This window comes from Caretta caretta, chromosome 10 (genome assembly GCF_965140235.1).
Source record: "Caretta caretta isolate rCarCar2 chromosome 10, rCarCar1.hap1, whole genome shotgun sequence".
Lineage (NCBI taxonomy): Eukaryota > Metazoa > Chordata > Testudines > Cheloniidae > Caretta > Caretta caretta.
Window position 1 is genome coordinate 26,057,886 of NC_134215.1, and position 25,120 is coordinate 26,083,005.

Below are 25,120 nucleotides of genomic sequence, written 5' to 3' on the forward strand. Positions count from 1 at the left end.
AAAAACAAACATAAGGAAGTATTTTTTCACACAATGCAGTCAACCTGTGGAACTCCCAAGACTATAACAGGGTTCAAAAGAGAACTAGATAAGTTCATGGAGGATAGGTCCATCAATGGCTATTAGCCAGGATGGACAGGGATTGCCCAGAGGCTGGGAACGGGCGACAGGGGATGGATCACTTGATGATTACCTGTTCTGTTCATTCCCTCTGGGGCACCTGGCATTGGCCACTGTCGGAAGACTGGATACTGGACTAGATGGACCTTTTGTCTGACCCATTAGGACCGTTCTTATATTATTTAACTGCACTTGCTTTTTAAAATTGCCAAGATTGAAGCGTCACTTTGAAGCAGTTACCCAAATTTTGACTGTCCCTTGTAAACCCACTCTTCAAGTGATTGTATGTACCAAGGCACTCTCATCTCTCTCATGCAGTAACCTGGGGAAATAAGTTATTCAAGCAGGAATCTTGGGTTTTCACCCATCCCTTCATTCTGGACTAATTCCTTCTCTATGTCCCCAAACACACACACACACACATATATTTGGTGACTCTGTTTCCCTTTCCCAGCAGCTGCATTGCAGCAATAATGTGAAGTGAGAGACAAGATTTGCTTCGTGCTGATGAGAGAACATTGAGAAGAGCCAACAGCCTCATCCCTTGACGTAATGTAGCCTCATACACCCTCTCTGGAGACTCTTCGGGCAGGTCTACACTGCGGGGCTAAGTCCACCTAAAATAGTATCTTAGGTCGACTTAGTGTGGTATCTACACTGCGCTGGGTCAACGGGAGAAACTCTCCCGTCGATTTACCTTATGCTTCTAGTTCTGGTTGAGTACCAGAGTTGAGGAGAGAGCGATTGGCGGTCAGTTTAGCAGGTCTTCACTAGACCTGCCACAGCGTCGATCCATGGTAAGAGGAGACGAGCCCTTGATGTCAACTCACTCAGTGATACTTTAAATCTCAACCAATGGAATTAGAAAGAATTTGGTGATCACACTCAGAATCTGAGTCTTTCCTCGTGGCACAGGAAAATGAGGTAGTGCTTGGCTTGGCTCACTATCAATAGGTATTTTACTGCTGAATCTGTCCTGTCATGCTAGAGCAATGTGTTTTGATTGTTAGGGGGCTTATTGCTTCACCCACGTACTTCCCTGGTCCTTCTCACATGAACAGAGAGCAACAATACCCGAAGTCCAAAGCAGCAAACAATTGGATGTTTATTGGGGTGAACTTCCAGCAAGCTTAAATCCAAGTTCCTTTTTCCTTATTTTCGAATCCCAACTTACTTCCGGTTAGCCCGGAATTTAGCCTGGTTAGCCCCTAATTTATATAGTAATATTCTCAGCTATACCTATATTGATAAGTGAGTTCCTACCAAACAGAAAATTATCAAACTAAATTTCCTTTTACATCTTCTAGGCTCTTCCCTTTCTCTGGAGGTGATAGATCAGATCACCTTTCTAACAGCCCCAGATTGCCTTATTTCAATATGACTAGTTTGGAATGTAAGGATGTGACCATATGCTTCCCAGTTTATGGCTGCTCCCACTGCTTAGCCAAAGGCCTTAGCTTAAGAATGGGGCCTCAGACTGTCACAGTGAGAGAAGGCCCTTACACAAGCAGACAGTGATTTTCATTCTCTCTTTTGTACCTCTAACCAGCTAAATGATAAACATATACCTACACTCTTAAAGTATAGGCCTTTACAGACAGGCCTGAATATCTATATCCTAACACTCCACCCCTTTTTTTCCTTTTTCTTTTGGGATCCTTCTGCCCAGGTATCCCTGGAAAAGCATAGGACATACGGTGACACATTTCCTGATAGGGCCAGGCATCAAGGTGGAATGTGTCGTTGCTCCATCTGTCCCACTGCCTCTTGTGTAGTACCATGCCCTGCACCTTCTCTCACACAGGCATACCATACCTATTCCAATTAGTGTTCCAGACTTCCCATTATAGTGGGCCCAAGAAGGTTGGGTCTGGGTTGTCTAGTACACTGTGGGGTGGGGAGGGCTTACTACTTTACTTATAGGTTATAATTAGTGGCTGTTCTCTAGGGGGTTGTGTCCCCCTTGATTGTTTCCATATGCAACGTAACACACAAATACAGTTAACACCACACCAGCTGCTTTGATAATCCACAGCAACAAGGAGAGTCCTGCAGTATGGTCCAACATGCGAGGTACCACCAAAACACTGCCTCTCCTCCTTCGATAGGGTCAAGATCTTAATGTATCCAGTTGCTGGCGGTTGCAACAAGCTGCCTCTGCAGGTTTTGCGTGCTTTTGTCCATATTATAAGTTCATTGAATGTCCACAGAGAAATGGGTTATTGTCCAAACCAACTTAACCACTCGGTATGGAATCAGGCCGTATGCCCTGGTTCAATTATTTACAGCAATAAGATTTATAGATCCATTTGTGTGCCAAAGTCCAGATAGCAGTGTGTAGATGTGTGCAGTTGGTTATGAGCTGGTGTAATTGTGCCCCCTAGTAATATGTACATTCCCAGCAAAACCCCTCATACACAGTACACCCAATTGTCCACCCCTTGCCATAGGCCATTGGCTGTGCTCCTCCATGGGCATCAGGGAGGGGCACATCCAAACATCTTCTCTGGATTTACACCATTTTACAAACCCCTCCATTGATTCCCAGTGATCTCCTCCACTTCTCATTATTTTTATAGGGCTTGTGGTGACTATTTTAGTTGCCGTTCCATTTCCAGGTACCACAGTAGCTATTACACAGGTGCTGGCCTCCTAGTTGAGCATTTTGCATACCCATACACATCGCTCCCGCGCCCCCAGGTTAGCTTTTTGAAGCCATCCCTGACCCACGTCATGAGGTTGTGTGTTCATTGAAACACAACAATGCTAGCAACAAGACAAATGCCACAGACAAACACCACAAAACACAATTCCATGGTATTATGGGTTATTTTTCCGTTGGAGCCAGCTTGCTTGTAGAGTGTTTGAAAAACAAAAGAAACAATTTCCACCCCCTGATGGGGACAGATTATTGCTTAATAATAATACCACTTTCTTTTACAAATATCCTTGCTAATTGCAGGAAAAACAGAAGAATTACCTCTTGGCTGTACTTATTTTATTCTATCGTTAGGCTAGTGAATTACCCCATGCACTGGTTATTTATGAAATTCATGAGGTGGTGTACCTCAGTTTCCCCTCTTGTACAATAGACCAGGTTTGCAATAGTTTTTCTGCTGTACCAAGCTTTAAGTTTATTCTCAGATAATAGCTGAGAGGCCACTTCATATTTTAGCATTGTACGTACACACACACACACACACCCCCCGCTTAGGCTTAACCTGTCCCCCTTATTTTCAGGCTTGACTTGTTTTTCCACCTCCCTTTCCTGGAGGGCCATAATTTGAGTCTTCTAGTAGCTTGTTTGCTGACCAGATGTATTTATTATTTGCAGCTCCTTTGTTTCTTTGTGCTGCCACTTATGGGCAGTTCTTCCCTCACTTATGGGCAGTTCTTCCCTTTCCCCACCAGCTAGGTAATTTGCATCCACACAGAAGCCTTTTGGCTTGCTTTTGGATTCAAAGCTATTAGCAGCTCAGAGACGGTCTTAAAAGGGAAACATTTCACTTCCACCAGAATTCTGATTACTTTCCACTTTCATCTCCTGCTTTAAAACACACAGAGATCTGAAAAAGAAAGCACAACCTATTGTGGCTCCTTTTGGAGCCCTAATAGGATTTTAATTAAGTACCATGTTTTCTTTGCATTTCTTTTACTCATTCTCCAATATACACTGCACAAGTCCTGGGAAAATGCACATTCCTTCCATAGTTTAACCTCCATAACATTATATTAGCCATATTAATTTTACACAAGGTGTAACTGCCTCCCCCGTGCCCACAGAGTTTTCATGCACCCCCACCAAAGCGACAGTTCGATCCCCCAGAGCTACCCCAAGGTTCAGTGTTTCCATCATTGCTCCCCTTTTTCTTTTCTTTTTCCTGTGCGCACATACAAAATTCTCTTTTGCCCTACATCCCTTGCACTGCGATTACTCTTTTTTACACAACTGTACCCCAATTACACTCCCATCTTGTACAACTAGAGACAGCAATGGGCAGCCAAGTTAAGTTCCAATAGAAGCCCCTTACATTCCTTTAGTGATTTTGATTACATTACCCAATAGTCAACTAATTTGGATCAGAGTCTTTCTCCGCCTGCTGCCTGCAGCAGTCCCTTATAGATCATTTTTGTGGGAAAAGGGCCCATTTCCCCTCAGAATAGCTGTAAAGTCTTCTGGGGACAGAAGCATAGTGGTGGTAGTAGCCACTCTACCTGACCCCCTTGTATAATTTAATTACCAAGCTTCCATCCAATGTGACTGCAGAGTTGCACATACACTTACATTTATATAACTGGGTTTCATCATTAAACCACAAACTTCCTTCTTGTAACACAACTGTTACTCTTTACCAAGTACAATTATTGCCACACAGCTGCCTTAACCTGTGCTGTCTTTACCTTGAGACTGTTCAAAAAGGCATGCTTGCCCAGGGATCTTTTACTCCAAAAAATTCCAGTGGAATACAGAAGACCTCCATCATGCTTTGTTCAAAAACATTTTACATAAGTATCCAAAGTACCCTCTATTAAAACTTCAGAAAAAGCAAAAGCATGGAAAGACGGAGGGAGAGGAGGGGGAAGAGGTGGAAAGAAACCAATTAAGCCGGTGAGGTTAGTTTAAAGTACAGGCTACCAGCAGCAAATTAAGTAAACTGAGAGAAAGAAAGGAGAAGAAGAAAAGGATATAGTTAACTCTGAGCCAAGAGTAGGATCTCTGGGTTGAAATACTTGGAAACCCTTACCTCCAGGTTTTCATCCTGGCTCTGGGAGAAGAGTGGGGGTTGTTACTTGCTCCTGCAAACCCTGCCATTTTTCACTTCAAAACTGTTTTTTCCCCCCCACTCCCCAACTTACTTCCTGTTTGCTCCTAATTTATATAGTAATAGTCTCAGCTATACCTTAACCAATCATTTAACTAAAATTTACCTAACCAATCCTAACATATTGTAACATGATTAGCTAACCAATTATATCCCACCACCTTAATTAGTTTACACCCAGCAAAATTAATTATACAGCAGACAGAAACAATCATAAAACCAGACAAAGACCATGCAAATAAACAATAACAAAGTGGGAACTATAATGACAAAACAATACAGAAGTGAGGATTTTACAACTACATCTATAAAGACATAAAAGAGTTTCCCTAGCTGTGTCTATTGATCAGTAAGTTCTTACCAAACAGAAAACTATCAAACTAAATTTCCTTTTCTTCTAGGCTCTTCCCTTTCTCTGGAGGAAATATATCGGATCATCTTTCTAACAGCCCCAGATTGCCTTATTTCAATATAACTAGTTTGAAATGTAAGGATGTAACCATACGCTTCCCGGTTTATGGCTGCTCCCACTGCTTAGCCAAAGGCCTTAGCTTAAGAACAGGGCCTCAGACTGTCACAGTGAAAGAAGGCCCTTACACAAGAAAGCAGTGATTTTAGTTTTCTTTTATACCTCTATAACCAGCTAAATCAACATATACCTACATTCTTAAAGTATAGGCCTCTACAGACAGGCCTGAATATCTATATCCTAACAGGTTTCAGAGGAACAGCCGTGTTAGTCTGTATTCGCAAAAAGAAAAGGAGTACTTGTGGCACCTTAGAGACTAACCAATTTATTTGAGCATGAGCTTTCGTGAGCTACAGCGAAAGCTCATGCTCAAATAAATTGGTTAGTCTCTAAGGTGCCACAAGTACTCCTTTTCTATATCCTAACACTGATTTCTAAATAGCTTTTTAAACTAGCAGTATTAACTTCCTCTAACCCCAAGCAAGGCAACCATTCTTTTAAACACTATCAGACCTATCCACTGAGCTATTCAGAATTTATTTCCCCTACTACACTTCCTGGTGTCCCAATTTTAATTCATGCACATCAAAAAGTCATTAAAATAGCATCATGTAATAGAATATGTCATCTGGGCCGGGGGTAGAAATACAGGTTACAAGGAAGAATGGATTTGCCAACCCACATTTTAGGCATTAAATGTAAAGGGGCGCTGCCAGATTAATTTGAAAAATAATTGCCCATGCTACAAACAATATCTTTGTTCACTCTGCTTGTATGATTTATCCTCCCCCTCCCACTTTGTTGTCAGGTCTTCGGTGTTGGGGCTGTGTCTCACTATATATTTGTACAGTGTCTAGCACAATAGGGTCAAGATTTAGGTCAGCTTGGGTCTCTAGATGCTATCCTAATAATTTATATTACTAATAAACTACACAAGAGATTGCAGGTTAGGAATGAGGTGCATCTGCAATGCTATGCTATCAGGAAGCTTATACAATACACCTGCACAGTCCTTCGCTTTGGTAGCAGTACATATTTATTTTATGGCAATGCCCAAAGGCCCCAGTCGGATTCGGGCCCCATTGTGTTGGGTGTTGTACAGAAGGACACTGTTCTTTCACTTTCCTGAACATTACTGATTCCTACTTTTTGAACTCCCCTTAGCGATTTGTTGCAACACACTGAAACAGTTCACCCTTTCTGAATTCATTAATACACTAAGCACGAGCTCAGATTTTAGTGGGCACGATGCTTAAAGGGGAAAGGGTACTGCCAAATCTTGTTGAATACACTCCATCTTCTGGGATCCCAGATTACAGGAAAAGGAACTAGCAAGAGTCCAGGCAGTGCCAGGGTATCAATTTCCAAAAGCAGCTTTTCTCTTTGTTGATATGAAGATTACAGATGGATGTCAAGTTGACACCTGAAAGTTGATTCAAATACCCCCAATAAAGTGCAAAAATGGAGCACTGTGAAAATACTTTCATTGCTCTATTTCCCTGCCCAGGTCCCCACTTACTGTTCTTTCTATGTGACAACCACTAACTGATCAGGCTACAATAGAAAAAACAAGGTTGCAACAAACAGTCTCATTTAGTTATTGATAAAGAGGATATTCTAATTTGAAGGGAGTTCTGAAGAAATTCTGCACCCACGTTTAGTTTATGGAGTAAAAAAGAAATTGTGCTAGACAGAAGTATGAACCTCATAGAAATGTTCACATTCTTTGATAATACTCCTCTACTTTCGATCCCCCCAACCTATATGTACAAAACTATCACACATATCCATACACCACCTTAGGTCAAGTACTTTGGAAGTATTGGACAACCTAGATATCTGAACCAGCTTTCCTGAACCTGCACTTACTATGAATAGATGAAGGTCACAGGTGAGAGTTCTGGCGGGACAGATTCTCTCCCTTCTTTTTCTGTCCATATCGCCCAGTTTTTTCTCTCCTCTTTTCCAACCTTGTTTTGCATGTCACTGGGTCTTTCAGTCTAGAGAGCCTATCCCTGCAAAGGCCCAACACATGCTCTTCCAACCTCTCCTGGCCCCTGGAGAGAGAATGTCTATCTGCAGTATCTCCTGTCTTACAGAGTCACATGCCAGATCTACATTAGCCTTTTAACTGGAAAAGTCTCTCACGGTCGCAAAAACTGCTTCAGCTATTCTACAGGTGGCAATGAATGGAGAAGCAGACAGGATTTCAGGTGGCCCCTAATACAAAGCCTGCTCAAAGCAGATTTATGAGACACAGTGGTAAAAACACTATTGTGTTGTCTACATTAGCACTCCCACTGGAGGAGCTGGACCAGTGTTAGGAACAAGAAAATTTTTCAAAAGAAGTAATAGTGTTGCAAAGACTAGAGATGGGAGGATTTATCAAAAGAGGTTCGAGGCCTTGAGAAGGTATGTGTGGAAAAGATCTGTCCACATGACTCTGGAAGGACACTACACTGCAGATAATCTGGAGGACTTCAGGAAGAAGTTTTGTTCTGGCCCCATCAATACCGTAAGAGGCAGAAGGGAAATGAAGGGAAAGTGCAAGTAAAATGTATTGGACATTTCTGAATGCTGCCTGTACAAGACACATTTACAATCAGAACAAACCAAGCTGTAACAAGCCGCATTGTCAATCGATCCAATTTTCTCAGTTGATGCTGAAAATTTCACAGAGGAGAATGCAACCCAAACTACAACGATCAAAGGATGTGCAGTTTTTTCACGATCATCGTCTCCTGCCCATGCTGTTATTTTATTTGGAAATGTTTCACTGAAAAACACACAGCAGTATCTCCCTCATGCAGACTGTCCCAGCAGCAGCTCTTGGGTCTGCTGAGCTGTGCGATAGTTCAGTTGTCATCATTCATGTTACAAAGTGGGCAGGGTTTAATTATGCTCCAAGAATAAATCTTAGCAGATGCCAAGTGAGTACTGCTCAAAAAGTGATTACTCAGCCTGTTCACTATTATCCAATCAATTTTCCTCCCCAGATTTGAATCATGGAAATATTCCAAGATGAGTACGAGACATATGCAAAATTTCAAAATTCAGCCATTTCGAGTAAAAAAAAGTGTGGCAATTGTTGGGGGGGGGTTTTTTGTTTTTTTTTTACACCACTGGGGGTGGGGGGAGACTTCATCCTCACAGTTCAAAAGAGCTAAGCATATTTTCTACTTAAACTTGCAGAAAGCAATTGACCTTTTGGCTGAGAGCCGACATGGAAGACTTTTTTTTATAGTAATACAAGTAAGCAAAAACACTGATAACAGAATTACAGACAAACGTCTTGCAACAATAATTATAGCTATACAGCTAATATAGTAATTTTTCCATGTCCTATTGCCCAGCCAAGGAGACACACCACTGCTCTTCTCCACTACATCAGGACTTCAGGGAGCAGGGCCAAACAGAAGTAAGAAATCGGGGGGGGGGGGGTGTGCGTGTGTGTGTGCGCGTGCGCGTGCGCGAGAATGTGACCTTCCATGCCCCCACACACACATCACTTCTATCCTCAGCTCACCCTTTCTCTTCGGGTTCCATGGCCTCCTCTCCTACGTTACCAGCACTCCCAGCTATCTTCAAGACACCACTGACTTCCTGAGGAAACTACAATCCATCAGTGATCTTCCTGAAAACACCAGGATGTAGAAGCCCTCCACACAAAGATGGACTACAAGCCATCAGGAACAGTATCTCTGATAATGTCATGGCAAACCTGGTGGCTGAACTTTGTGACTATGCCCTCACCCATAACTATTTCACATTTGGGGACAATGTATACCTTCAAATCAGTGACACTGCCATGGGTACCCGCATGGCCCCACAGTACGCCAACATTTTTATGGCTGACTTAGAACAACGCTTCCTCAGCTCTCATCCCCTAATGCCCCTACTCTACTTGCGCTACATTGATGACCTCTTCATTATCCAGACCCATGGAAAAGAAGCCCTTGAGGAATTCCACCATGATTTCAACAATTTCCATCCCACATCAACCTCAGCCTGGACCACTCCACACAAGAGATCCGCTTCCTGGACACTACGGTGCTAATAAGCGATGGTCACATAACCACCACCCTATACCAGAAACCTACTGACCGCTATGCCTTCCTACATGTCTCCAGCTTTCATCCAGACCACACCAGACAATCCATTGTCTACAGCCAAGCTCTACGATACAACGGCATTTGCTCCAACCCCTCAGACAGAGAAACACCTACAACATCTCTATCAAGCATTCTTACAACTACAATACCCACCTACTGAAGTGAAGAAACAGACTGACAGAGACAGAAGAGTACCCAGAAGTTACCTACTACAGGACAGGCCCAACAAAGGAAATAACAGAACGCCACTAGCCATTACCTTCAGCCCCCAACCAAAACCTCTCCAACGCATCATCAAAGATCTACAACCTATCCTGAAGGATGACCCATCACTCTCACAGATCTTGGGAGACAGGCCAGCCCTTGCTTACAGGCAGCCCCCCAGCCTGAAGCAAATACTCACCAGCAACCACACACCACACAACAGAACCACTAATCCAGGAACCTATCCTTGCAACAAAGCCCATTGCCAACCGTGTCCACATATCTATTCAGGGGACACCATCATAGGGCCTAATCACATCAGCCACACTATCAGAGGCTCGTTCACCTGCGCATCTACCAATGTGATCTATGCCATCATGTGCCAGCAATGCCCCTCTGCCATGTACATTGGTCAAACTGGACAGTCTCTAGGTAAAAGAATAAATGGACACAAATCAGACGTCAAGAATTATAACGTTCAAAAATCAGTAGGAGAACACTTCAATCTGTTTGGTCACTTGATTACAGACCTAAAAGTGGCAATTCTTCAACAAAAAAACCTCAAAAACAGACTCCAATGAGAGACTGCTGAATTGGAATTAATTTGCAAACTGGATACAATTAACTTAGGCTTGAATAAAGACTGGGAGTGGATGGGTCATTACACAAAGTAAAACTAATTCCCCATATTTATTCCCCCCCCCCGCCCCCGTTCCTCACACCTTCTTGTCAACTGCTGGAAATGGCCCACCTTGATTATCACTACAAAAGGTTTTCCCCTCCCCCACTCTCCTGCTGGTAATAGCTCACCTTACCTGATCACTCTCCTTACAGTGTGTATGGTAACACCCATTGTTTCATGTTCCCTGTATATATAAATCTCCCCACTGTATTTTCCACTGAATGCATCCGATGAAGTGAGCTGTAGCTCACGAAAGCTTATGCTCCAATAAATTTGTTAGTCTCTAAGGTGCCACAAGTCCTCCTTTTCTTTTTACAGCTTCCTTTTCAACTAGCTTCCTTCTCACAACCAGCTTTGCTCCCTTTCTGGAACACTTGCCACAGGGCTATCTCCCTGAGCACTTGGCCCCTTGTTCCAGGGACCCACCCCCAGAGTCAGCCCCACTTCTCCGTAGTACCTCTTCCCAGGAACAGCCTGCTCCAATCATTCCTCTTCGTGCTCCTGACAGGCCTTTATAGCCGTAGGTGTAGCCCTGCCTCCTTAAATTGGCTCATTGGGGCCTACCTTCTCTGACCCAAGCGAGCTGGCATTGGTCTACTCACAAGGATCAGCGATCCTGTGACAGGCACCAAAGTGGGAAAATGTTGGCCTGTGGCAAAAGTGGTTGAAAACATTCAACTGCATCCTATTGTGGAGGGATGTGGTAGCTAGAGAGTCCTGCACTGAGGACATCTTGCAGCAACAGGACTCCACTCAAACAAGGGTATACTGACAATATTAGACTGAAGATTGGGGCCTCAGATCATTACTAGGGCACATGTGTAAACTCAGAAGTAAATTCATTGAAAAAATAAGAGGAAGTGACTGTGTAGGTTATTTATATGTTTGCATCTGAATTCAGAATTCTGAATTTCCCTTGCAAAAGCTAAGACCATCACAACATTAAGAAAGCAGTTTGCAACAAAATGCTAGCAGCAACAGCTGCTACAAGAGAAAAAGAACCCTGAACTGTAGTCTTGGCAGGTAAAGCATCATTCAAAAACCTGGTAAATTTTGCAGGCCTGACAGAATAGCTGTGTCCTGGCATTAATTTCTGAACTAAGATTTAATTAACTGGATCACAGGTATAAAGCTCTCCAGAATAAACATAGCCAACTTGGTGGCTCATGGATGAGGAAAGTTTGAAAAGGTCAGGATTTATTTATGTTTTTGGGTAAATTAACTATGTGTGTTTTTTCAATGGAGCTTTAATCAGCAAATCTCATCAATACATGGAATCTTGAGCTTTCTTGCCTTTAAACTGCCCAGAATCTTGCCACAGAAAAGGAAATGAGCTGCAGTTCCATGGACTTACACATTTTAGACCCAGAGGCAAAAATACAAACTTCATGCAGCACAATAAAGCCACTCATCTGAACAAATGCTTCTTTTCTGTATTAATACTCAGACATATACCTGTGATGGATCCTTTGAAAGGTCTGTGCAAGATAAACTAAAGGCAAGCGAGCTATTTGGGTTTGAGGGAAATTCTGTATCAGTAACCGAAACATTGTGAGTTCATATACCTGATCCTCTATTTTCTCTTTGTGCAGTAAACAATTTTGCAGCACGCCCAGTAAGCACAGCACTTTAGCTAGCACACTGTAGCGTTGTCTTTTATAAAAGCCAGCCTCATAACTAGGAGCAAGATGTGCATCCTTGATACAACAAGTGAAAAGCTTTCAGCAGTGTCTCCAACGTACATTCACTAAGGCAGCTAGTGAAAAATTCCCTGATCTGACGTAGAAGAATGAACAGATTCAACAGCCTGAGCTGGAAAAGCAGCTACACAGGAACATTTTCACTGCAGTGCCTGGCACTATGGCAGCTACAAAGTACTATGGAGAGAAAGACTAAAATCCACACACAATAGGGACAGAGGGATTTACCACTGCACATCCATGTGTCACAGTCCAAGGAACCATGTGATCATTTATTCTACAGTGCTGCAATATGTAATTTCATGGAACAGAATGAGAAACTAACAACACTGCAATAGCCTGTATTTCTTTGTTCTCTCCCTCACATGTAGCAAGTTTATACAAATGTTTACTAAAATATTAAAACAACATTTTTAAAAAATTCAATGGAGTAAACTTGCTCACCATCTAAGCACACAAGCTACTCTGATTTTCTGCATTTGTTGGTGGATTTCAAGAGGTAGACAGATGGCTGTGATCTTTTATCACAAAGCTAACAAATGCAATGGTTTTAGCACAGAATGTGCCCAAGGCCATGCCTTCTAAGATCCATTTGCACCAGGGAGCACATCTCCACAGGGCACCAACCTAATTTACTATACAGCAACAAGAAAAGGAGTACTTGTGGCACCTTAGAGACTAACCAATTTATTTGAGCATGAGCTTTCGTGAGCTACAGCTCACTTCACCGGATGCATACCGTGGAAACTGCAGCAGACATTATATACACACAAAGATCATGAAACAATACCTCCTCCCACCCCACTGTCCTGCTGGTAATAGCTTATCTAAAGTGATCATCAAGTTGGGCCATTTCCAGCACAAATCCAGGTTTTCTTACCCTCCATATGCCATCATGTGCCAGCAATGCCCCTCTACCATTTACATTGGTCAAACTGGACAGTCTCTACGTAAAAGAATAAATGGACACAAATCAGATGTCAAGAATTATAACATTCATAAACCAGTCGGAGAACACTTCAATCTCTCTGGTCACGCAATCACAGACATGAAGGTCGCTATCTTAAAACAAAAAAACTTCAAATCCAGACTCCAGCGAGAAACTGCTGAATTGGAATTCATTTGCAAATTGGATACTATTAATTTAGGCTTAAATAGAGACTGGGAGTGGCTAAGTCATTATGCAAGGTAGCCTATTTCCCCTTGTTTTTTCCTACCCTCCCCCCCAAAGACGTTCTGGTTAAACTTGGATTTAAACTTGGAGAGTGGTCAGTTTGAATGAGCTATTGCCAGCAGGAGAGTGAGTTTGTGTGTGTGTGTGTGTGTCCCCGGGAAAAAGGGGTGGGGGTGAGAGAGCCTGGATTTGTGCTGGACATGGCCCACCTTGATTACCATGCACACTGTAGGGAGAGTGGTCACTTTGGATGAGCTATTACCAGCAGGAGAGTGAGTTTGTGTGTGTATGGGGGTGTGGGGGTGAGAAAACCTGGATTTGTGCTGGAAATGGCCCACCTTGATTATCATGCACATTGTAGGGAGAGTGGTCACTTTTGATGAGCTATTACCAGCAGGATAGTGAGTTTGTGTGTGTGGTTTTTGGAGGGGGGTGAGAGAACCTGGATTTGTGCAGGAAATGGCCCATCTTGATTATCATGCACATTGTGAAGAGAGTTGTCACTTTGGATGGGCTATCACCAGCAGGAGAGTGAGTTTGTGTGTGGGGGGGTGGAGGGTGAGAAAACCTGGATTTGTGCTGGAAATGGCCCAACTTGATGATCACTTTAGATAAGCTATTACCAGCAGGACAGTGGGGTGGGAGGAGGTATTGTTTCATGATCTCTTTGTGTATATAATGTCTGCTGCAGTTTCCACGGTATGCATCCGATGAAGTGAGCTGTAGCTCACGAAAGCTCATGCTCAAATAAATTGGTTAGTCTCTAAGGTGCCACAAGTACTCCTTTTCTTTTTGCGAATACAGACTAACACAGCTGTTACTCTGAAACCTGTTATACAGCAACAGGCACACAAATGATTAACCACCTCCTAAGTGTCCTGTTTGCTTTGCTAGGTTTCTAAGAAGTACCTGCCTCCCTTAAGGATTGTGGACTGAGGGAGACCTGAGGAGCAGGATCCTACTTTTCCAAAGGGGTTGGGGTCAGGAATGAGCACTGAGGCATAATACAGACTCCAGCTCCCATAAATCAGAGAAGAGGTTAAAAGCTACAAAAGAAAGAATTTATGACAACATTTTGACTTTGAGCCAATTTGAAGGCCTTAGAAAAACCCAGAACTCTTAGTTTAGCACAAATACCATATGCCCACCAACAACATTGTTTTTACCTTTTTCCTACCCCATGGGTATCGTTTCAGACAACGGAACTATGTTCTGGGTGCACTATTGTGATCTGATAAAATACATCACAAAACATGTGCAGTCTGGGATAGATGACTTGAACCGTGAATCACTGAAAGAGTTTGTCACTTGCTGATAGCAGTTCCAGCATCTAATGCAAGCTTGTCAGTGTACGAAACAGTCCATGAAGAAAGGAAATTTAAAAATAAATCAGAGACGGGAACAAGAATATGTTGGCGTGTTGTCTATGAAAGGAAATAGCTGTTCTATAGGTTTATCTTATTTATCCTTTCACAAATAATAGGCCCACCATATTAACTACCTATGTGGTGGATTAATGGCCCTTTAATCTACATACTCTAGAGAGACAATACCGCACTGTACTTAAAGTATCATTCTCTCTCCAGGGACACAGCAGGAATAGTCTCCTACATATGACTATTAGCTGCCCTCACTGGTCTTTCTCCTGTCAGATGAAGATAAATGCCCAGCTCTTCTACTACCAACTATGCCCATATGGAAAAAGAGCACAGGGTGTTTGGTTCAGACTCACCACAGTGTCTGGAAGGCTCCTGATCACTGGCAAAAAGATCTTTTCTTTTGGGGAATAACACATACCATTCAATGAGCCTCTTTGAAGGAAACCATGGTACTGATAAATTGGCAACTGCAAAGTATTTAGTTCCTTCAGTTTAGAACCTTCCTGGATATACCATATACTTTATACTATATAAAGTAGTAACGGGAAAATGCCTCACACCTTCCCTCGCACTCTCACCCATGAAGATTTAGTCTCCCTACAAGATATCTATGCTCTTTATATGTATTACACACATACACACTTAAAATTCACGAGAAGGAGATTCTTCATCCATTAAGTTAAAAGCAAGAAAGCAGATGCCCTGGCTTTGCTTGATGGGAACTGATGTTGTACAGCCAATATATTGACAGGTTTTAGGACAGGGGTGGGAAAACTACAGCCCAGGGGCCGCATCCAGCCCTTCAGACGTTTTAATCCGGCCCTCAAACTCCCGCCAGGGAGTGGGGTCTGGGGCTTGCCCTGCTCCGCACAGCTTCTGGAAGCAGAGGCGTTTCCGTCCTCCAGCTCCTATGCATAGGGGGAGCCAGGGGGCTCCGCACTCTACCCCTGCCCCAAGTGCTGCCCTCACAGCTCCTATTGGCCAAGAACCGTGGCCAATGGGAGCTGCAGGGGCAGCACCTGCAGACAGGTCAGCGTGCAGAGCCGCTTGGCTGTGCCTCCACGTAGGAGCTAGAGGAAGGACATGCCAGTTTCCAGGAGCTGCTTGATGTAAGCACCGCCCAGAGCCTGCACCCCGACCCCCTCTCACGCCCCAACCCCCTGCCCCAGCCCTGATCCCCCTCCCACCCTCCGAATCCCTCAGTCCTAGCCTGGAGCACCCTCCTGCACCCCCAACCTCTCATCCCCAGCCCCATCCCAGAGCCCACACCCCCTCATCCACACCACCCTGCCGCAGCCCGGAGCTCCTTCCTGCACCCTGAATGCCTCATTTCTGGCCCCACCCCAGAGCCTGCACCCCCAGCCAGAGCCCGCACCCCCTCCCACACCCCATTCTGTGAGCATTCATAGCCCACCATACAGTTTCCATACCCAGATGTGGCCCTCGGGCCAAAAAGTTTGCCCACCCCTGTTTTAGGATATAATGACTTTTACAGTTAACTTCAATACTATATATAAATGTGATCAGTCAATCTGTTGGTTCCAACAAATTTCTGTGCAATGTTTCCATTTAGTTAAGAGACATGGGGGATTCTTAAGTTTGACTTTAAACTGAAAAAAGAAAGAAAAGGGGATTTCAAGAGATGGAATCTGCCTGCCTTGGGAAGCATGCAACTGGAAATCAAAACCCCTCAGTTTTACATCTAATCTTGCCACTGATTGTGTCACCTTGGACTAGTCATTTTGAGTATGTCTACACTGCAGGATGTACTGTATCTTGGCTCAGGCACATGGAGATGCACGTTAGCCAAGCCCGGCACATGGGGATGCGTGTTAGCTAAGCCCTTCTCAGCACAACCATATGCCCTGTACTTGTGTATCCACATACGCACGATTCACAGTGGCACTGCAATTACAGATGTTTGGTGCTAGGATTTATGGGGCATATCCCAGGGTTCCTAGCACCTCACCAACTGGATCTGCTCTTGGAATTGGTTTGCGGTGTATTGTGGGAGACTTTGTCTGTCCTTGATGGACCCTTGTGCAGAAGTGGTTTTTCTTCTGGATCTATTCCTGGGACTCTGCCCCCCACTCCACGGTGGTCTCCTCTGGTGCTGGAGAAAAGCATGCCTCTAAGTAACCAGTCTTCCTCAAGAAGAAACGGATGAGTCTCTGCTTCACACATTTGCTGCAGAGCATGAACCCTTTGCAAGAATTGGCAAAGCTCACCAGGCATGTAACTATGCCACAGCAGCCATCAGTACCCACAGGAGAACAGCAGGGGCATCAACCCCACACCACTACTCCCGCCCCTGAATCACACACGCTGGGTAAGGAGCCACCATGTAAGAAGGGGATGGCACAAAGACCACTGCCAGCACCCTGCAGCAGTTCTCAGGGTGCCCAGCAGTCTTACCACCTACTGGGTGAGCAGAAGGTGCCAGCAGCCGCCACCCCTGGGGGTTAAAGTAAATGCTGTGAGGAGGGCAGGGCCAGGGGCAGAGGCAGCTCCCCCCTCCCGGGTTTTAGGTGGGGCTGTGAGGAGGGCAGGGATGGAGACAGGGAGTGGCAGGGGAAGCCTAGCAGCCCTCGCTGGGGTTGTAGTAGGGGCTGGGGAAGGCAGGGGGAGATGGGATAAGCCTGACAGCCCCCCCCGGGTTGAAGTAGGGGCTGTGAGGAGGGCAGGGACAGAGGCAGGAGGCGCGGGGATAAGCTCGGTAGCCCCCCCCCCCCCCGGGTTGAAGTAGGGACTGTGAGGAGGGCAGGGACAAAGGCAGGAGATGGGGGGGATAAGCCCGGTAGCCCCCCCCCCGGGTTGAAGAAGGAGCTGTGACGAGGGCAGGGACAGAGGCAGGAGATGGGGGGGATAAGCCCGGCAGCCCCCCCCCCGGGTGAAGTAGGGGCTGCGAGGAGGGCAGGGACGCAGGCGGGCGGGGGGTTCCCAAAAACAGCTCGCAGGGGGAGGGGCAGGTTCTGAGCAGCGCCCGGCCGGCTTCCCACAGGGCTGTGGGGCGCCGGGCCAGCAGAGTCCCCGTGCTCCGCACGGCAGGGAGGTTCGGGGATGCCCAGCTGCCCCGCTAGGGACGGCTGCTCGCAGCCTGCGTCCCCCAGGGCTGGACCTCCCGCCCCGGCTGTGACGAGCGGTCCCCCCCACCGCACCGCACCGCACTCACCGCGGACGGCGGGCTCTCTCTCCCCGGCTTCAAGGCTCCAGGCTGAGCAGACAGAGCCGCAGGGCCCCGCCGCTCACTCTCACCTTGGCCCGCACTCAGCCCATCCCTGCTCGCCGCAGCCAATCCGCGCCACCGGCCCCCGGCCCCGCTCCCGGCCGGGCCAATCAGAGACTGCGGCCCGGGCACCCTCCCCCCCAAGGGGCGGGGCTGGCTGGCTGCCTGGAGAGGAGGCTCGCGGAGCGCGGGCAGGGGCGAAGGGCGAATCCTGCTGGGGAGGGGAGCGGGCAGCTCGAGTGTGGGGATCATACAGGGTCAGGGCTAAGCCAAACCCACTCTGAGCATCGCCTGTGCGCTAGTGCCTCTGAGGCGCCTGCAAGGTGCTGAGCACACCCAGCTCCCCTTGAAGCCCAGGGGGGGGCTGGTGGCACTCAGCACCGCATCGCGGGCCCTTTGACAGTGGCACGGCTCACTTAATTAGCAGAAGAGAAGCTGGCTTGTATTAGTGCGTGAACCAAGTCTCAGGAATTGATGGGGGCAAGGCAGGAACTTGGCAGCCTTTAGGTGCTTGGGCAATTCCTTGGCTGGAGCTGAAATGACACCAGCACAGTGACCTCCTGCCCCAGCTCATCACTCCAGGCTGGATCAGACTTGTCCAAGCTGGATCATTCAGGCCAGGTCTCATGCCAGATTGGTATGGGTAGGTGAACAGAGTCAGCTCAAATATGAGCTGAACCCTGGTTGCATCTTCCCCACAAACCCCAGGAAGCTCTGCTCTGAAGCAAACCTAATCTTAAACCCATGTTCTTAAATCATGTGTTTTTCAGGGTAATCAGTATAAGGCTTCACATGCACATATTGATTATATATGTCAAGTGGACCCTGCCCAGAATAGTGTGTTCATTTCTGGTCACCTTTCAGAGACAACTGACAAAAATGACTAGATACACAAAAAGCCCTACAAGGTAGAAACTGAAAGGATTTGGACTGTTTAGACATGATAGGAAGTGCATAAAATAAGTAAATGAGGAGCCCCTCTTTACCGTTCCTCATCATGATGCCACAAACAAAACAAAACAAAAAAAAAGAGGGGACATGCAATGCAAATGAAAGGAACCAAATTTACCACTAATACAAACAAAGGGGTTAAATGGTTTTTGTTTGTTTTACATAATGCACAATTATCCTATAGAACTCACCATTATAAGATCTCATGGTGACTAAGAGGTTAACTAGATTAATACAAATATTAGATCTTTCTCTAAATAATGATAACTGGGCATGTTCTAAGATATTATACTTATTTCTACAACGGATATACACCCATATGTTTCAGAGCATAAGCCAATCACTATCTGATGAGGTTAGAAAGAAACTTCCCCACGGGCAGGTTTTTTCATAGTTGTCCCTTAAAGAGTCCCATAACTTCCTTCTTCATCTGAAGCCTCTGCCACATCAGAGACAGGATACTGGACTAGATAGATGACTAGTCTGATGCAGCATGGAAACGCCTTGGTTCTCATGCATAAAAGTTAATGGTATGACTCATGGAGATCATAAATATCTCTGAACACAGAGGGGTCTGAGCAGCTTGGTCATCTCTCAATCCCCTATTTGTTTCTTTGTGTGTGAACTTTAAAACCATTTTCTAGAGCAGTCTATGGGTTTCCACTGTTGTAAAGGAAAGGCACAAGCCTCCAACAAGGTTTTGCAGTTCATGTCTATACTTTTACATCATTGCACACCATTGTATTAGACTTTGTTCCCGGTATTGGCCAAATCTGATTATAAATCTAGATGAAGAAACTGGAGAAAGAGGTTTCTGCAACTGTAGGACCGTGTTTAGGCTTCCCCTTTGAGTTCTATAGATTCTTTTAGGCCCATATCTTACAAAGTCTTAAGCATAGGTAAAAGGAAAAGGAGTACTTGTGGCATCTTAGAGACTAACAAGCATAGGTGTTACCTTGTATACATAGGTGGCAGGTATAATAGGACAGGTTTAGGCTTCCCTGGTGCTGCCACCGACCTGCGGCCGGACACCTGGGCCGCGATGGCTCCATCCCTTCCCTGAGGCTCCCATCGCCTGCTGCTGCTGCTTGCCTGCCATGTCTCCTCCACTCCACACACTGCTTGGAGGTCCCCACTACTCGCTGCATCCCTCCTTGTCAGGGATTAGAGGAGTGAGGAGGGATGCGGAGAGCCAGCAGAAGGCTGGGGAGTGAGGAGGCTTGTCTGGGCACTGGGGTCGGTGGCTTGGCCGGGGGGGCCTTCAGGGGCGGGAGGGTCCGGCGATTCAGCCTGGCATTGGGGCTGGCGCAGTGTTGCGGGATGGCGGCTTAGCCCAGTGCTGGGTGGGGGGGCTGGTGACTCGGCTGGGGGGGCTGGCAGCTGGGGCTGGCCCAGTGGCTCAGGGGGGCCAGCAGCTCGGCCCAGTGCTCACGGGGGAGCGTGGCAACTCGGGTAGGGGGCGGGCAGTGGTTCGACTGGGGAGGAGGGGCACTGGGGCTGACGGCTCGGCCCGGTGTGGCTAGGGCAGGCGGGTCAGGGCTTCTCTGGTTGCGGGGGGCCCCTCCCTTAGGGCTTCTCTTATGGGTGCGGGAGGGAAGATTTGGGGCTCCAGTGTCCGGGGGGTGGGTGGGGCCGACGAGCTAGCCTCCCCAAAGTGGGTGTTCACCCACCACCCATGCTTGTATATCAAAGCTGTATAGCCTTGCACTGAGGTGGAGACAGAATTGGGAGGCAGACCTGCTGAAAGTATCTGGGTAAGAATAAAAGGAGTAAAAATCCAAGGGTCAGATCACGATAGGTGTCTAATATAGACCACCTCCCAGGAAGAAGAGGTGGATGAGGCCTTTTAAAAAAAAAACTGAACAAATCGTCCAAAACATAGGACCTGGTGGTGATGGGGGACTTCAACTACCCAGACATCGATTGGCAAAATAATGGAGCAGGGCACAGATTATCCAACAAGTGCTTGGAATGTCTTGGAGACAACTTTTTATTACAGAAGGTGGAGAAAGTGACTAGGGGAGAGGCTATTGTGGATTTGATTCTGACAAAAAGAGAGGAACTAGTTGAGAATCTGAAAGTGAAAGGCAGCAGGGGTGAAAGTGATCAAGTTAATGACTCTAAGAAATTGTACAAGGGAAAACTGCAGAATAAAGACAATGGACTTCAAGAATGCAGAGTTTAACAACCAGAGAATTGGTAGGTAAGATCCCATGGGAAGCAAGTCTAAGGGGAAAAAAGAGTTTAAGAGAGTTAGCATTTAAAAAAAAAAAACCCAACACATTATTAAGGGCACAAGAGCAAACTAAACCAATGCATAGAAAAGATAGTATGTATGGTAAGAGGCCACCCTGACTTAACCAGGAGATCTTCCATGAATCATACAAAAAGTGGAAACTAACTCAATTTACGAAGGATGAATATAAAAACCAACACAAACGAACAGGTAGGGATAAAATTAGAAAGACCAAGGCACAAAACGAGATTAAATTAGCAAGGGCTCTAAAACGTTAACAAGAAAACATTTTACAAATACACGAGAAGCAAAAAGATGATCAAGGACAAGTAAGGCCCATTACTCAAGGAAGGGGGAAAGACAATAACTGTAAACATGGCAACAGCTAAACTGTTAAATGTCTTTTTTGTCTCAACTTTCACCAAAAAAAGGTATAAATTATCAGATGACTAATATAGAGAACACCAGTGTAAATGAGGTAGGATCGGCAGCTAAAATAGGAAAAGAACAAGTTAAAAATTACACTAGAGAGCTTCCAGCGGCACAACTGTACTGGTGCTGCGCTGCTGTAAAAAGTCCTGGGTAGCCGCTCTACGCCGATAGGAGAGAGCTTGCCTGTCAACATAATTAAACCACCTCCAACAAGCAGCAGTAGCTCCATCAGTGGGAGAGTGTCTCCCACTGACACAGCACCATCAACACGGGTACTTCTGTCGGTAGAACTTACCTTGCTCAAGGGTGTGTTTTTTGACATCCCGAGAGACAAAATTTATATCAACAAATTAGATGTCTGCAAATGTGGCAGAGCCTGATAAAATTCATCCTAGAACACTTAAGGAACTGGCTGAAGAGATCTCTGAGCCATAAGCAATTATCTTTGCGAACTCATGGAAGACGGAAGAGATCCCAGAGGACTGGAAAAGGACAAATATAGTGCCTATCTTTGAAAAGGGGAATAAAGACAAATTATAGACCAGTCAGCTTAACTTCAGTACCTGGAAAGATAATGGGGCAAATAATCAAACAATCCATTTGTAAGCACCTAGAAAAAAATGTAGTAAGTGAGAGTCAACATAGATTTGTCAAGAACTAATCACATCAGACCAATCTATTCTTCTTCTTTGATAGGGTAACAAACCTTGGATGGGGGAGAAGCAGTAGATGTGCGAAATCTTGACTCTAGTGAGACTTTTGATACTGCCTCACATGACCTTCTCATAAACAAACTAGACAAATATAGCCTAGACAAACCTATAAGGTGAGTGCATACCTGGCTAGAAAATAGTACTCCGAGTGTAGCTATCAATGGTTCACAATTGAACTGGAATGGCATATTAAGTGGGGTCCCACAAGGATCTGTCCTACGTCCGGTTCTAGTCAATATCATCATAAGTGATTTACATAATGGTATAGAGAATACACTTTTAAAGTTTGTGGACAATACCAAGCTGGGAGAGGTAGCAAGCAGTTTGGAGGACAGAATTAGAATTCAGAATGATCTTGACAAACCGGAGAAATTATTTGAAATAAATAGGATGACATTCAAGAAGGACAAATCCAAAAGCACTACACTTAGGAAAGAACAATAATTGCACAAATGCAAAATGGGAAATGACTGCCTAGGAAGGAGTACTTCAGAAAAGGATTTGGGTTATCATGGATCACAAACTGAAAAGGAGTTGACAACATAACTGTTGCAAAAAAGTGAACATAATTCTGGGATGTATTAGCAGGAGTGTTGTAAGCAAGAGACAAGAAGTAATTCTTCCACTCTACTCAGCGCTGATAAGTCCTCAACTGGAATATTGTGTCCATTTTTTGGCTCCACACTTCAGGAAAGAGCTGGACAAATTGGAGAAAGTCCTCAGGAGAGCAACACAAATGATTATAGGTCTAGAAAACATGATCTACGAGGACAGATTTAAAAAAAAAATTGGGCTTGTTTAGTATGGAGATGAGAAGATTGAGGGAGGACATAATAATAGTCTTCAAATACATAAAAGGTTGTTATAAAGAGAAAGGTAATAAATTGTTCTGAACCACTGAGAACAGGACAAGAAGTAATTGGCTTAAATTGCAGCAAGAGCGATTTAGGTTAGACATTAGGAAAAACTTTCCTAACCATAAGGGTAGTTAAGCACTGGAACAAATTACCTAGAGAGGTGGTGGAATGTCTGTCATCAGAGGTTTTTAAGAACAGGTTAGAGAAACACCTGTCAGAGATGTTCTAGATAATACTTAGTCCTGCCTCACTGCAGGGGACCGGACTAGATGACCTACTGACATCCCTTCCAGTTCTATATTTCTATGATTCTATAAGCATAACTTTATGATCATTGGGTACACTGACTTTGTGCTTAAGTCTTTGCAGGATCAGAGACTTAGGTCCAATTCAGTTCCCACTGAAATCAATGGAAGTCTTACCATTGACTTTACAATGGAATTAATTGGTCAGGATAAAGTGACGAGCACTAAGCGGGTTTTCTAATAGCCCCTTATTTCTGTTTTACTGGTAACTGTTGGTTTTCTTGCAAATCTCCTGTACTCTTTCATATCTTCAAGGGAGGGGTTAAATTACATTCTGTGGGCCACAAACTGTCCCATTGCTACTTGTGCTAACTATCCAGAGACACTGGGGTATTGTCCAGGAAAAATACACTTCCTGAGAAGGGGAGGGTGCACTAGCTGGTTTTTTGAAACCCCCAAGGAAATCCTGAATTGAATAACAACGATCCCTGCCTCTCTCCTTCCTCTTCTTCTAATAAACAAATTGTCACAAGAGCTCTGGGGGACATAAGAAAATTCAGAGAAGTTCCAACAGGGGGTGCTGTGGTGGGCCAAATTTGATTCTCTTTTATGTTGTTATAAATCTGGATTAACTCTATTCACTTCAATTACAATGTGTAGTCAAAAGCAATATTTGGTCAGTTTAAGGTTTTGTTACAAAAAAGCAGAAATAAAATATTAATTCAAAGAAAAGAATTACGTAGTACACAACATGCATCCTTTGCACACTGAAGTCAGTTGCAAAACTCCTACTGAATTCAGCGTCACAATATTTGGAAAATATCTCATGCGTATACTCAAACTTGGCACCCTTTTATAGGGCCATATTTATAAAATAGAGCAGTGTAAAAACACACAGGGCCAAACTGACTTCACTTTACACCAAGAATGACTTTGATCCATGGTGTCTCCATGAGTACATGCTGGAGATCAAGAGTGATGCTACACAAGGACAATGGAGGGGAAGAGGGGGAAAGATAATAAAGAAGAGTCTCAGACAACAATACCTAAAGATTCACTGGGTGAGCCAAGGCCAGAATACATTATATAAAGGGTGAAATAAGCCTGAGAAGATAGCATAATTCAGTCTCATAAAGCCAAACCTTTGCAAGTCCAGATCAGGAACTGTTAAGATGTTATATAGCTCTGCAACATTATTAAAAATGAGAGGAGCAGAGTACAAATGCATTACACAAATAGTTTGTGGCCCCTTCCACCAGTCTATCTGCTTTTGATTCTAGGATATTCTGAATTATTAATAATGCATTATGTGTATTATAGTATCACCCAGTCAGGCTTAGGGGCTGCATACTGTATATACATAAGACACTCCTCATCCTTGAATTATTATTAACTAGAAGAACAGAAGAGGAAAGTCACTGAACTGGAAGAATTGCTGTAACAGTACATATTACACCTTCGTCACACAAACAAAATCCCACACAGACGATAGAAAGGAGTGTGCAGTAGGAACTCACCTTATTGAAGCAGCAGGGGTTATTATCTCACATCTCACCTTTCAGATGCCAGTAGAACTGACTGAAGCAAGCAGTTTGTAGAAATACAAATACATGTAGATAATTTTATTGCTGCACTTGGCTGCTGATGTTGCTGTTAATAGAGACTCCATATGCCACCTGCTGGAAGAAATCTCTCTCGCTCTCAGTTTTGAAGAAAATGGGGCAGATTCTCATCTTGTGAAATCCTTGATGTCAAAGGAGCTGATGATTTACCTCAATTTATATTGATTTACACCAG

At 44.7% G+C, this 25,120-nt stretch overlaps 1 protein-coding gene across 3 annotated transcripts in view; it reads right to left on the minus strand.

Annotated features, from left to right (window-relative positions):
- Positions 1–24,858, minus strand: part of ABAT (4-aminobutyrate aminotransferase) — a 148,086-nt gene extending 123,228 nt beyond the window's left edge. The window contains exon 1 of one of the 3 annotated variants that reach the window (XM_048867246.2): positions 24,841–24,858. The gene's annotated coding sequence lies outside the window, so the exon portion shown is untranslated. Of the gene's footprint in view, positions 1–12,990; positions 13,010–17,835; positions 17,994–24,840 lie in introns of those variants that run through there. The other 2 variants (XM_048867245.2, XM_075132789.1) reach the window with 2 other exon arrangements.
- Positions 24,859–25,120: the final 262 nt, after the last annotated feature.